This window comes from Tamandua tetradactyla, chromosome 24 (assembly GCF_023851605.1).
Source record: "Tamandua tetradactyla isolate mTamTet1 chromosome 24, mTamTet1.pri, whole genome shotgun sequence".
NCBI lineage: Eukaryota > Metazoa > Chordata > Mammalia > Pilosa > Myrmecophagidae > Tamandua > Tamandua tetradactyla.
In genome coordinates this window covers 54,091,134-54,106,650 of record NC_135350.1, presented here as the reverse complement: position 1 = coordinate 54,106,650, position 15,517 = coordinate 54,091,134, and the positions used below count along the sequence as shown (strand labels likewise).

The 15,517-nt window shown below is 39.4% G+C and overlaps 1 long non-coding RNA gene and 1 pseudogene across 1 annotated transcript in view; one reads left to right on the top strand and one right to left on the bottom strand.

The window, feature by feature from the left end:
• LOC143667976 (uncharacterized) overlaps nt 1–15,517 on the bottom strand; it is a 170,619-nt gene that overhangs the window by 129,093 nt on the left and 26,009 nt on the right. The window lies entirely within an intron of this gene.
• LOC143668540 (ras-related C3 botulinum toxin substrate 1 pseudogene) lies at nt 9,103–10,690 on the top strand (annotated as a pseudogene).

Genomic DNA, 15,517 nt, shown 5'->3' with positions numbered 1-15,517 from the left:
AAATCGTTTCAAATGGCACAGGGAGCATTATCTACACCACTATGGTCTTCTGAAAGCATCAGCTATAATGTGAGTATTACACCAAAAACTAACATGCAAACAAAATGTGGTATATATACACATAATGGAATGTTGTTCAGCCATAAACAGGAACAAAATTCTGATATATGCTCTCTTTCTCTGCGGGCGGCGCTCCCGCCACCAGCCAGCCAGCCCTCCTCTCCCTCTTTCTCCGCTGGCGGCGCTCCTGCCACCAGCCAGCCAGCCCTCCTCTCCCTCTTTCTCCGCCGGCGGCGCTCCCGCCGCCAGCCAGCCAGCCCTCCTCTTCCCCCTTCTCCGCCGGCGGTGCTCCCGCCATCATCTTGCCCTTCTCTTTCCCCTCCTGCTCCGACGCTCCATCCGCCATCTTATCCTCCCCTTTCTCCTCCTGCTCCGGCGGCTCTCCAACCACCACCGTGCCCTCTGCCGCCTTCACCAGCTCCTCCGCCACTGTCCTGGACAGCCTTGCCACCCTCACCTTTCCTCCTCCAGAACAGCTACTGGGGGAGTGGAGACGATACAGAGCAGCTCCCGGAGCCACGACGGAGATCAAAGTGACGGCGTACCCCATCCTGGAATGGCTGACTGTCTGGGAGAACCAGCTCCGGTGAGATCGCCGAGGGGCACGGACTTTCCCGGGTGGGACGGCAAGCGGCCGGAGTCCCTCCCTTCCTCCTACCCAGGCCAGCTGGCAGAATTGGGCAGGCGGTCCCCTCGGGCCGGAGGGCTGGCGCCCCCACCACGTGAGGCCTCCCGGACCAACTGAGAGAGTTGGGTCAGAAATCCGCAGACCGTGGAGAACAGTGACCGGGGGGGTCCCTTCCAAACATGTGACTCCCCGGTCCGGCTGGGAATGGTGCACACTCCCGGGCCGCAGCAGCTGGCGCCCTCCCACCATGCTTGGCGCCCCGGGCCGACTAGGAAATTCAGTTGGGCGCTCTCCCGGGCTGCGGCGGCCGGCGACACTCCCAGCGTTCGGACCCCCGGGCCGGCTGGCACTATTCCAAGCTGCTTCGGCTGGCAAACCTCCCCCACGGTGAGAGTTTTCCAAGGTTAAAGGACCCACAGCACCTTTTGCTGGTGGAACCCGCAGACAAACGCGTGCCACGAACGCCACCTACTGGGCAGGATAGGAAAGACAGAACCCAGAGATTTCACAGAAGGATCTTTCAACCTGTTGGGTCCAACACCCAGGGAAGTCTGACTAAATGCCCAGACGCCAGCAGAGGATAACGGATCACACTCACAAAATTGAAAATATGGCCCAGTCAAAGGAAAAGACCAATAGTTCAAATGAGATACAGGAGCTGAAACAACTAATGCTGAATATACGAACAGAAATGGAAAACCTCTTCAAAAACAAAATCGATAAATTGAGGGAGGACATGAAGAAGACATGGGCTGAACAAAAAGAAGAAATAGAAAAACTGAAAAAACAAATCACAGAGCTTATGGAAGTGAAGGATAAAGTAGAAAAGATCGAAAAAACAATGGATACCTACAATGATAGATTTAAAGAGACAGAAGATAGAATTAGTGATTTGGAGGATGGAACATCTGAATTCCAAAAAGAAACAGAAACTATCGGGAAAAGAATGGAAAAATTTGAACAGGGTATCAGGGAACTCAAGGACAATATGAACCGCACAAATATACGTGTTGTGGGTGTCCCAGAAGGAGAAGAGAAGGGAAAAGGAGGAGAAAAACTAATGGAAGAAATTATCACTGAAAATTTCCCAACTCTTATGAAAGACCTAAAATTACAGATCCAAGAAGTGCAGCACACCCCAAAGAGATTAGACCCAAATAGGCGTTCTCCAAGACACTTACTAGTTAGAATGTCAGAGGTCAAAGAGAAAGAGAGGATCTTGAAAGCAGCAAGAGAAAAACAATCCATCACATACAAGGGAAACCCAATAAGACTATGTGTAGATTTCTCAGCAGAAACCATGGAAGCTAGAAGACAGTGGGATGATATATTTAAATTACTAAAAGAGAAAAACTGCCAACCAAGACTCCTATATCCAGCAAAATTGTCCTTAAAAAATCAGAGAGAAATTAAAACATTCTCAGACAAAAAGTCACTGAGAGAATTTGTGACAAAGAGACCAGCTCTGCAAGAAATACTAAAGGGAGCACTAGAGTCAGAACTGAAAAGACAGAAGAGAGAGACATGGAGAAAAGTGTAGAAAGAAGGAAAGTCAGATATGATATATATAATACAAAAGGCAAAATGGTAGAGGAAAATATTATCCAAACAGTAATAACTTTAAATGTCAATGGACTGAATTTCCCAATCAAAAGACATAGATTGGCAGAATGGATTAAAAAACAGGATCCTTCTATATGCTGTCTACAGGAAACACATCTTAGACCCAAAAATAAGCATAGGTTGAAAGTGAACGGTTGGGAAAAGATATTTCATGCAAATAACAACCAGAAAAGAGCAGGAGTGGCTATACTAATATCCAACAAATTAGACTTCAAATGTAAAACAGTTAAAAGAGGCAAAGAAGGACACTATCTACTAATAAAAGGAACAATTCAACAAGAAGACATAACAATCATAAATATTTATGCACCGAACCAGAATGCCCCAAAATACGTGAGGAATACACTGCAAATACTGAAAAGGGAAATAGACACATATACCATAATAGTTAGAGACTTCAATTCACCACTCTCATTAATGGACAGAACATCTAGACAGAGGATCAATAAAGAAATAGAGAATCTGAATATTACTATAAATGAGCTAGACTTAACAGACATTTATAGGACATTAAATCCCACAACAGCAGGATACACCTTTTTCTCAAGTGCTCATGGATCATTCTCAAAGATAGACCACATGCTGGGTCACAAAGCAAGTCTTAACAAATTTAAAAAGATTGAAATCATACACAACACTTTCTCGGATCATAAAGGAAGGAAGTTGGAAATCAGTAATAGGCAGAGGGCCAGAAAATTCACAAATATGTGGAGGCTCAACAACACACTCTTAAACAACAAGTGGGTCAAAGAAGAAATTGCAAGAGAAATTAGTAAATACCTCGAGGCAAAGGAAAATGAAAACACAACATATCAAAACTTATGGGATGCAGCAAAGGCAGTGCTAAGAGGGAAATTTATTGCCCTAAATGCCTATATCAGAAAAGAAGAAAAGGCAAAAATACACGAGTTAACTGCCCACTTGGAAGAACTGGAGAAAGAACAGCAAACTAATCCCAAAGCCAGCAAAAGGAAAGAAATAATAAAGATTAGAGCAGAAATAAATGAAATTGGAAACATGAAAACAATAGAGAAAATCAATAAGGCCAGAAGTTGGTTCTATGAGAAAATCAATAAGATTGATGGGCCCTTAGCAAGATTGACAAAAAGAAGAAGAGAGAGGATGCAAATAAATAAGATCAGAAATGGAAGAGGAGACATAACTACTGACCTCACAGAAATAAAGGAGGTAATAACAGGATACTATGAACAACTTTACGCTAATAAATACAACAACTTAGATGAAATGGACGGGTTCCTGGAAAGACATGAACAACCAACTTTGATTCAAGAAGAAATAGATGACCTCAACAAACCAATCACAAGTAAAAAAATTGAATTAGTCATTCAAAAGCTCCCTAAAAAGAAAAGTCCAGGACCAGATGGCTTCACATGTGAATTCTATCAAACATTCCAGAAAGAATTAGTACCAACTCTCCTCAAACTCTTCAAAATAATCGAAGTGGAGGGAAAACTACCTAATTCATTCTATGAAGCCAACAGCACCCTCATACCAAAACCAGGCAAAGATATTACAAAAAAAGGAAACTACAGGCCAATCTCTCTAATGAATATAGATGCAAAAATCCTCAATAAAATTCTAGCAAATCGTATCCAACAACACATTAAAAGAATTATACATCATGACCAAGTAGGATTCATCCCAGCTATGCAAGGATGGTTCAACATAAGAAAATCAATTAATGTAATACACCATATCAACAAATCAAAGCAGAAAAATCACATGATCAATTGATGCAGAGAAGGCATTTGACAAGATTCAACATCCTTTCCTGTTGAAAACATTTCAAAAGATAGGAATACAAGGGAACTTCCTTAAAATGATAGAGGGAATATATGAAAAACCCACAGCTAATATCATCCTCAATGGGGAAAAATTGAAAACTTTCCCCCTAAGATCAGGAACAAGACAAGGATGTCCACTATCACCACTATTATTCAACATCGTGTTGGAGGTTCTAGCCAGAACAATTAGACAAGAAAAAGAAATACAAGGCATCAAAATTGGAAAGGAAGAAGTAAAACTATCACTGTTTGCAGACGATATGATACTACACGTCGAAAACCCGGAAAAATCCACAACAAAACTACTAGAGCTAATAAATGAGTACAGCAAAGTAGCAGGTTACAAGATCAACATTCAAAAATCTGTAGCATTTCTATACACTAGTAATGAACAAGCTGAGGGGGAAATCAAGAAACGAATCCCATTTACAATTGCAACTAAAAGAATAAAATACCTAGGAATAAATTTAACTAAAGAGACAAAAAACATATATGAAGAAAACTACAAAAAACTGCTAAAAGAAATCACAGAAGACCTAAATAGATGGAAGGGCATACCGTGTTCATGGATTGGAAGACTAAATATAATTAAGATGTCAATCCTACCTAAACTGATCTACAGATTCAATGCAATACCAATCAAAATCCCAACAACTTATTTTTCAGAATTAGAAAAACCAATAAGCAAATTTATCTGGAAGGGCAGTTTGCCCCAAATTGCTAAAAACATCTGAGGGAAAAAAACGAAGCTGGAGATCTTGCACTGCCGGACTTTAAGGCATATTATGAAGCCACAGTGGTCAAAACAGCATGGTATTGGCATAAAGATAGATATATCGACCAATGGAATCGAATAGAGTGCTCAGATATAGACCCTCTCATCTATGGACATTTGATCTTTGATAAGGCAGTCAAGCCAACTCACCTGGGACAGAACAGTCTCTTCAATAAATGGTGCCTAGAGAACTGGATATCCATATGCAAAAGAATGAAAGAAGACCCGTATCTCACACCTTATACAAAAGTTAACTCAAAATGGATCAAAGATCTAAACATTAGGTCTAAGACCATAAAACAGTTAGAGGAAAATGTAGGGAGATATCTTATGAATCTTACAACTGGAGGCGGTTTTATGGACCTTAAACCTAAAGCAAGAGCACTGAAGAAAGAAAGAAAGAAATGGGAGCTCCTCAAAATTAAACACTTTTGTGCATCAAAGAACTTCATCAAGAAAGTAGAAAGACAGCCTACACAATGGGAGATAATATTTGGAAATGATATATCAGATAAAGGTCTAGTATCCAGAATTTATAAAGAGATTGTTCAACTCAACAACAAAAAGACAGCCAACCCAATTACAAAATGGGAAAAAGACTTGAACAGACACCTACCAGAAGAGGAAATACGGATGGCCAAGAGGCACATGAAGAGATGCTCAATGTCCCTGGCCATTAGAGAAATGCAAATCAAAACCACAATGAGATATCATCTCACACCCACCAGAATGGCCATTATCAACAAAACAGAAAATGACAAGTGCTGGAGAGGATGCGGAGAAAGAGGCACACTTATCCACTGTTGGTGGGAATGTCAAATGGTGCAACCACTGTGGAAGGCAGTTTGGCGGTTCCTCAAAAAGCTGAATATAGAATTGCCATATGACCCAACAATACCATTGCTAGGTATCTACTCAAAGGACTTAAGGGCAAAGACACAAACGGACATTTGCACACCAATGTTTATAGCAGCGTTATTTACAATTGCAAAGAGATGGAAACAGCCAAAATGTCCATCAATAGAAGAATGGCTAAACAAACTGTGGTATATACATACGATGGAATATTATGCAGCTTTAAGACAAGATAAACTTATGAAGCATGTAATAACATGGATGGACCTAGAGAACATTATGCTGAGTGAGTCCAGCCAAATCTAAAGGACAAATACTGTATGTTCCCACTGATGTGAACCGACATTCGAGAATAAACTTGGAATATGTCATTGGTAACAGAGTCCAGCAGGAGTTAGAAACAGGGTAAGATAATGGGTAATTGGAGCTGAAGGAATACAGACTGTGCAACAGGATTAGATACAAAAACTCAAAAATGGACAGCACAATAATACCTAAGTGTAAAGTAATCATGTTAAAACACTGAATGAAGCTGCATCTGAGCTATAGGGTTTTGTTTTGTTTTGTTTTGTTTTGTTTTTTACTATTATTATTACTTTTATTTCTTTTCTCTACATTAACATTCTATATCTTTTTCTGTTGTGTTACTAGTTCCTCTAAACCGATGCAAATGTACTAAGAAACGATGATCATGCATCTATGTGATGATGTTAAGAATTACTGATTGCATATGTAGAACGGTATGATTTCTAAATGTTGTGTTAATTTCTTTTTTTCCGTTAATTAATAAAAATAAATAAATAAATAAAAAATTCTGATATATGCTATAACATAGTTCAACCTTGTTGAATGAAATAAACCAGACACAAAGAACAGATATTGTATGGTTTCATTTACATGAAATAATTAGAAAATGCAAATTCATGGAGACAGAAAGATGAAGGGAAGAGGGAATGGAAAATCAATACTTAATAGATTCAGAGTTTCAGTTTGGGATGATAGACAAGCTTTGGTAATGGAGGGTGGTGATGGCAGCACCACATTGTGAATGTAATTAATGCCATTGAACCGTATGCTTGAAAATGGCTAAAATGGGAAATGTTATGCTGTATAATGTGACGCCACACCTAGAAACCACTTATATTCATGTTAAGCACTAGCCGCAGGATATAAATTAGCTTTAGTTTAGACCAAGCATGGTTTATTCATTCAGTAATGTGACCCTGAGTCTGTACCTTAAAATTTGTGAATGCTTGATGAGAAGAGACTGAAGAGAAAGTGGAGTACCCCAAACAAGATTTTGCCACTGATGCCCCATATGTAGTGAAATTTAAGACCCAACTAACCCAGACTTTGGAAAATGTCCTATTCTTCAACTGTTGCATTATTGACACATTGGAGCCACAGAAAAAGATCACATCTGTATCTAACACCTCTGTATCTCAGTTCATATCCTCTCAGTGGGACTTTTTACTCCAATTATTACTGAAGCAATTAGTTGTGCTCAGATGTAACCTGATAGCCCCTTGCATTAGCTCTCCCCCATATACCTCACACTTTTAGACCCCAGGCTTTCTGCCACCCCCAAGTCATGGGAGACCCTTCAGAGCAGTCATTCTATTCACACACAACTCTGGAAGTTGGAGGAAGTTAATCCTTGGCCAATGAGGAGCAAGAGGCTGTAGGTAAATCCTCCCCTCCCCTGTTGCTGGAATAAGAAGCGACTTGAGAAATTAGAGAGAACAAGGACTTTAGAACCATACAGATTGGAGTATGTAAGTAGTTTTGCTACTTATGGTTTAGCCTTAAGTATCTCAGCTTCCTCTTCTGTAAAATGGGGCTAATCTTCTTGTGAGTTGAGATCTTAAACAGCATAAAGCATGTAATGCTCTTAGCACATAGAAGATATTAAATTCCTGGTACCTATTTTTATTATTTGATTACTATTATTTTCATAAAGAGTGAGTTATATCTTTCCACAAAAAATGAAATGAGTGCTGGCAATTATCCATATTGTATGTTTATTATGAATAAGGAAAAAAATTCAATTTACTTGGTCTAGATGACAGTGTCTTTATTTTGAGTACAAAATAAGCCAATTTCTCGTAGTAATAAAATAGCAATTCCAACCTGGTTAATTTACATATAGTATGTGAATCGGCCAAATTCATTCCATAATAACAAAGATAGTACAGAGGAATTATATTCGAAAACTCTGATTGAAGGTTTGGCTAATTTGGGGGCATTAAACTGCTGAAGAATTTGGACTGTTAACAGTTTTCAGTAATTACTGTCAAGGTTTCAAAGCTCCAAAATTGGCTGCAGTGTTATTTTACTCTTGAGTTTTAGTTCCATATCATAGTACGGAGCAAAGAATTTGACTTCTGTCCAGAGCATGTGATCCTGTAGAAAGTTAACTGGGCCAAAGATATCAACTTCCGTAACTAAATCTATGGCATCAGACTTTGAATTGGCCACTTCATTCTGAATTTTATTAGGCAGTAATAATGCCTAGGAACATGACCGAGAAAAAAGCTTAGAGTAGCCAGATTTAAAGAGTGAGAGATGGTTGCATAATTCAGTTCAGAAGCTTGTAATAATAAGGCAGAGATCTAGGAGGAATAACTCAAGTCTTCTATCATTTATAGACTCCTTTCAGAAAAATCATTTGTAGACTATTTATATAGGATTGATCTCTATTGAGAAAAGTCCTTCCAAAGGTGCAATTCTACTCCCAGATTTCATTATTTATATGAGTGAGTAATGAATATTTAAAAATCATCTCAAGTGAGTATTTTAAGAAAACAGCCCAAAGCGCACATTATTTTAAAAGCAATACTGGTAGGCTAGAAAAGGATGACAGAATAAGAGTTGGAAAAAGAAATGTAAAAATACAAAACTTTTTTTAATGGAAAATATAGTGCCATTCATTCTTTTAATTAGTACATTTTTATCACATGACTATTATGCACCAGCATTAGGAACATAAAGACAAGTAAGACACAGTTCTTGCCTTCCAGAACCTCACAGTTCAATTTTATTCTAAGACAAACTGATAAACAAAATGTTACATAACTATCTAAACATGTCGACAGCATGAAAGAGCATTGAAAGAAAAAGAAAAGGCTGCAGAGTCTAAATCATTTTATACATGAAAGATGGGAACAATAAAAGGTACATGCAGTGGCCAAATCCAAGAGAACTTCTCAGAACACTTGGATTGGGGACATTCTTAAGAACAATAGCTAGCTGTATTGCTTTATTAGATTCAGTGCTATGGCTTGATTATGGAGCTACAAAAGAATTTTTTAAATTACTTTGAGAGGCGAAAGAGTTGAGGGAGGTAACCATGTATGATGCAGGAGAAGGTAAGAAATACAGAAGCCGTTGTTTCTATAGTAGTCACATTACTTATTTTGCATTTCCTGACTCAACTGATTCAGGGCAGAATATTTAACCAAAGCTCAGCCAGTCAGGTTCTCCCTCCAGGGAACTTTTAATGGGAAAACCAGCAATTCCAACTGACTAAGTGCTTGCACGCTGGGGCCATTTTCCACCATCTATGGAGAGGCAGAATAAGCCAGTCAACAAAGAAAGGGAAGCTGGCTTGTTCCATTAGGCAACCCCTTTAGTCCTGCCATGATTCCAAGCCCTGGTTCCATCCCATCTTAGACCCGGCTGTACCATTTGTCTATGTTGCAGGAGACAGCCTTGCATCCATCCATAAATTCCCCCTTTGGACATGAGCCAGAATGGGTGACTTTTAATAAATAATCCCTTGACTATAACACATCTTTCCAGCAAGACTAATCTGTTCATTGAACCAAAAATGCTATGGGCATTTCTGTCTAAAAATTACAAGTTTATCCTATCCTTTCAGAGCTCCCTCACTCTACCTCCTCCCCCAACTCACTGTAGCCAATATGCCTCAATAACATTTAGATGAACTCCTGAGACATGACCGAGGCTGAAAATGAGGTTTTAGGTAACTTCACACTGAACCATCGCCCAAATGCTCCATAGTATGAAAAGCCTTTGAAATCTGGTATGTATTTTATAGTTGCAGCACATTTCAAGTGCTCAGTTGTGTTATCTGGCTAGTATCTATCATATTGCACAGTGCAACTCTAGACTTTGAATTGAGGCTCTGCCACTTCCTTATTGGATAAGCCTGAAAAAAAATGGAATCTTAAATGTAAATCCTTTAATATAGCGCCTGGCACATTGAAAGCCCTCAAAAATCAAAAAATAAATACCACTATTTTTATCACAAAACACAATGGGGAAGTGTGCAGAAGGCCAGGCGGTGTGGACAGCTCCCCGGCACCCCGCGCCCTCCTGCTCCCAGAGCCCACCACCCCCTGAGCCCGCTGCCCCAACCCTCAGCACCAAATTGCTACTGCTGCCACCACAGCCACCGAGGCACAGTGAGCGGCCCAGGTGCAGGCCTTCAAGTGTGGGGTGGGAGACAGAGCTGTAGGTAAAACTAGTCTACTGACCAGTTAACACAACCAATGCATTTTCTGCAGAATATCTTCCCACCGCCTTTGACAACTATTCTGCCAATGTTATGGTAGATGGAAAACCGGTGAATCTGGGCTTATGGGATACAGCGGACAAGGAGATTATGACCTATAACGCCCCCTCTCCTATCCACAAGCAGATGTATTCTTAATTTGTTTTCCCTCGTGGGTTCTGCATCATTTGAAAACGTTCGTGCAAAATGGCATCCTGAGGTGCGAAACCATTGTCCCAATACTCCCATCATCCTAGTGGGAACTAAACTTGATCTTAGGGATGACGAAGACACATTTGAGAAATTGGAGAAGAAGCTGCCTCCCATCCCCAATCCCCAGGGGTTAGCTAAGGTGAAGGAGATGGATGCTGTACATTCCTGGAGTGCTGGGTTCTCACAGAGCGGGGCCTCAGGACAGTGTTCAGTGAAGCTATCAGAGCAGGTCTCTGATCATCCCCTGGAAAGAAGAGAAAGAGAAAATGACTGCAGCTGTAAGTGTCAGAGTCCCTCGTTTTACCCAGTCCCACTTAGAACCTCTGTACGTGTTGCTCAGAAACAGTGGAGGCTTGGCATTCATTGCCAAATTCTTGTTACAGATTATTTTTTCCATAAAACCATTTGGAACCAGTCAGTAATTTCAAGGTTTGGTTTGTTTAAAGTGTAAGAGCTTAGACTTTCGTATTCTATTTAAAGTTATCCCTAAATGGTAAGACTTCTTAAAGCCTTATTTTTCAAAAGCCCCTATTCTTGCTTAGATTGAGTTGCCAAAATACCTTTTGAACAAAAGTTACATTGCTGTGTTACAAACACTAAGCACTAAACTGTTTTAAAGACCTTTGTAGCTTCTGATGTTAGGAAATGCAGACCCTTTCTAACTAGTTTTCAGGTATGTAAAGCCTGAGAAGGCAGCTTCCTCAACAAAATGTTGCCATTTAATGCATTCAATAATTTGTCTATCCATGTTTATTACATAACATTGTTACTGTACGTCATAATGGAATGAGTAGAACAACTCAACTCTTTGGATCACATTTTTTTTTTGTTTCATAGCGATTTGTTAAGTTAGTTTACTAGCTTCTGCTGAGATTTTGAACAGAAATCTGATTCTTAGTAATGGGTATACTGGGTTGGAGTATGTGTAGCACTTGATGTGATCAAAGGATAAAGACAGTATTTTGACAAAATATGAAGTGGAGATTAATTCACAGTACATTGTATACAGAATAAATAAACTGAATAAAGGTGTCACGGGTACAATTTTTAAAAAATTAAGTTCTGTCAAATGCAGTAGATGATGAAAAAAGGTTGGTGTTATCAGTAAGTGTTTTTCTTAAGCTTTTCCTTTCTCCTGCACCTGCCATCCCTCCCAAAAGTGGGCATTTAATTCCTCTCTGAACTGGCCGTTCCCACAGTTGCTAACTTGAACTTAGTAAGTGGTTTTCTTATGCAGTTTTTCTTAACAAGCAGTATGTCTCCTTGTGTTATAAAATCTTTCTGATAATGCATTAGAATTGTTTGGTAGATTAGTAAAAGTGCATTCACCTATTTTCCTGTTACTTTATTCAAAGCTAATGCATGTTTCCTTTGTAATGAGTGTAAACATCATGTGTTGCAGCTTTACTGTTTTTAAAATATTTTAGATGGTATCAAACTCTGACCCTTCCTAACATCACTATCTTGCCTAATACTGACCTAATACTTGACTAATACTGACCCTGCCCTTTGCCTCACCATCACGGACAAGTGCTTCCTCTATTGCTTTTCCTAAGAACATTCCTTGAAGTCTGTGAGGCTCTGTTAGCTCAGCACTAGCACTGACAGCTTTCTGTAACCCTACACACTGGCGAGAACAAATGTCAGACCTTTGAAGCACTAGAACAAAATTTTTTAAATTGACAGTTGCTGAATTATGGAGTGTTTTTACATTGATCTTTTGCTAATGCAATTAACAGTATTTTTTCCTTGTATGACTTAATAAATTCTTGAATCATTTTTTAAAAAAACCAATGGGTACACAGAAAGGAGACTCAGAAAAGCTCACACTTCATTGGCACTAGTGGTAGGTTGAATTATGTGCCCCAGAAAAAAATGTGTTCTTAATCTTAATCCATTTCTGTGAGTATGAGCTCATGGTAAATAGAATCTTTTGACAATGTTATTTTTAGTTAAGGTATGTGTATGAGTTTGTCAAGCTGCTGGAATGCTTGACAAAGTAATATATACCAGAAACAAAATGGCTTTTTTAGAAAAGGGACTTAATAAATTGCAAGTTTACAGTTCTAAGCATTTAAAAACATCCAAACTAAGGCATTCAGGGAAGGGTGCTTAATTCACAGAAGGTTGATTTGGGAATTCATGTGGCTGATGTCTCCAAGTTTTTGTTCTCAGTTCTTTTGCTTCAGGTTCTGATGCCAATGAGTTCCTCTGTAAGCATCTGTGGGCATTCATTTAGCTGCTCCTGGAAAAAAAAATCTGAGTTTCATCTCTTAATTTAGCATCTGCCAAGGCTAGTGATTTCTTCTCATCAGGTTCTGGCTATTTCTGTGAGTCCTTGCTTAAAACCCAGGCTATTTCTCCAAATGTCTACATTTACTCTTCCAAACATCTGTGTCTGTGTCTACAACTACTCTGAAGTTTCTGTCAGTGCTGGCTCTTTCCAAAATGTTTCCTCTTTCAAAGGATTCCAGTGAACTAATCAAGACCCACATCTCCATCCAATCAAAAGATCACACCCACAGCTGGGCGTGTCAAATTTCCATGGGGATAATCTAATCAAAAGTTTCTGCCCTACAGCTCTGAATTAAGATTAAAAGAAATGGCTGTCTCTACAAGATTAAATCAGGATTAAACCCATGGCTTTTGTGGGGTACATAATACTTTCACAGTGTGGTCCAATTGAATGAGGTTAAGGCTTAATTCTATTAAGAAAGGTTCTATAAAGAGAAAGCCACTTCCTCTTGGAGGAGAGACACTAGAAGTCAATGGAACCCAGAAGAGAATGGGGAGGACACCATTGTACAGAGAATTCAAGGAACCCTAAGGATTGCCAGCCTGCTATAAAGTTGCCAACCCCAGGAGAAAACAAGCCTTTCAGCCACCAAAAGCATAAGATAATAATGAGATGTCCTGTTATTTAAGACAACCCATAGTGTGGTGCTTGTCATAGGAGCTGAGAAACTAATACAGGACCCGGTAAAAATATAATAGAATTAAGTAACAAATAAAAATCTCATTATGATTGTTTGAAATTCTGTACTCTTTGTAGCTACCAAGAGCATTGATTTTTTTAGCTACCTTCTTCCATTTACTACCTATATGAAGGTAGGTGATTTATTTAATCATTTGATACTTCAGTGTTTCCATCTGTAAAATGGGACTAGTGATAGTATCTATATTGTATGCTTGTGGTAGATCAAATGAGTTAGTAGATGCAAAGCACTTAGAACAGGGACCAGCACATGGTAAAGATCAGCAGTAGTTATCACCATCATCACCATCATTATTATCAGTATCATTTTTGCTGTTGCTATTATTATTCTACCACCCCAGATAGTTGATGACATTAAATCATTGGGTCTTGGATCCTCAGCTTTCACTAATTTTCTTGTTAAATCTAAAGTCAAAAAATCTATTATGTATGTAATTACAAATTTTCTCCACTCAATATACAGAGCCACACAAGGTCAAAAGAATAATTAGAACAAACGAATTGGAAACAGCTGGTTCATAAGCATCACAATTCAGTTCATAATTATAAAGGCTGAAATAGAAGTAGGATGCTGGGGACTGAGCACATGAAATGAATAAATGACCAAATACTCTCTATTGTTCCTGCACGCTCATCCATCCCCTTATTGCAAGGCTAGAAGCTTTGAACACAAATATCTCATTACTAACAAGGTACTGGATATGGTTCAGTTGCTGCCAATGGTATACACTCATGCAAGACTTGGAAGGAAGAAAGGGATAGAATTACTCTTCTTCCTCTGTGAGCTTTAGCAGACATGTGGGCTGCCCAAATGTGAGTTGCCTTGAAATTCACCCCTCTTAGGATTGCAGACGTACTGTGAAGTCATGAATGATAGCCTATTTTTTCTTCACCTCTGGGTAGCATCAGAATTTCTCGGGCATACCACATGGACCATAACTGTGACTGTCCTCCTGACTTTTAGTTCTTCATTCCTCTCAGTGATTTTTACTAGCACCTGATTTCCTGCATTAAATCTTTTCCTGATTGAAATACCTAGAATTATTTTTGTTTTCTTAACTGAAACTTCACTAGTATTCCTGTTTTCCCATGAAAATGGATCTGACCCCAAAACTAACTAAAGCATGAAAGATGCAGGCAGTCAAATGTTAGGAACTGACTCTAGTAACCTTAATTAGTGTTCTAGTTTGCTAGCTGCCAGAATGCAACACAGCAGAGACGGATTGGCTTTTAATAAAAAGGGGATTTATTTAGTTAAAAACGTATAGTACTTCAGAGGAAAGGCAGCTAACTTTCAGCAGAGGTTCTTTCTTACACAGGAAGGCATAGGGTGATCTCTGCTGGCCTTCTTTTTTCCAGGCCTCTGGGTTCCAACAACTTTCCCTGGGGTGGTTCCTTTCTGTACCTCCAAAGGCCTGGGCTGAGCTGCTTGAGCTGAGATGAGGCATGCTGAGCTGCTTGAGCTGTGCTACATTGAGCTTTCTCATTTAAGCACCAGCCAAGTAAATCAAACATCATTCATTGCTGAAGGCACGCCTCCTAGCCGACTGCAGATGTAATCAGTAACAGATGAGGTTCACATGCCATTGGCTTATGTCAGCAATATAACTAGGCACCTTCACCTGTCTAAGTTGACACCTGAACCTCACTACCACAATCAGCATCTTAAATTCAACAATGATTGCAACAACAACGAAAAGCAGAAGCCATTGTCATTTCTAAAACTGGCAAAGTAAAAATCTCTTTATAAGAAAAGAGGCCTCTTTTTCATGGCTCTGCCTCAGCCTCAAGGACTCAATTTAAAGCCATCTAAAATCAAAGCCTTAACAGTGCAGTTGTATCTACCACACTGTACTGTTAATTGAGAAACACTGTGGTCCATTGTAGTACTAACCTGGGCCCACATGAATACATATGCTAAGACTTCAGCACCCGTGCCTTTACCATGGAGAGATACTATCACATTCCATAACTGCATATTTAAAATCTTGCTTCCTTGACTACACATTAGCATGAGTTACATGATTATTCCAATTTCTGAAGAGAG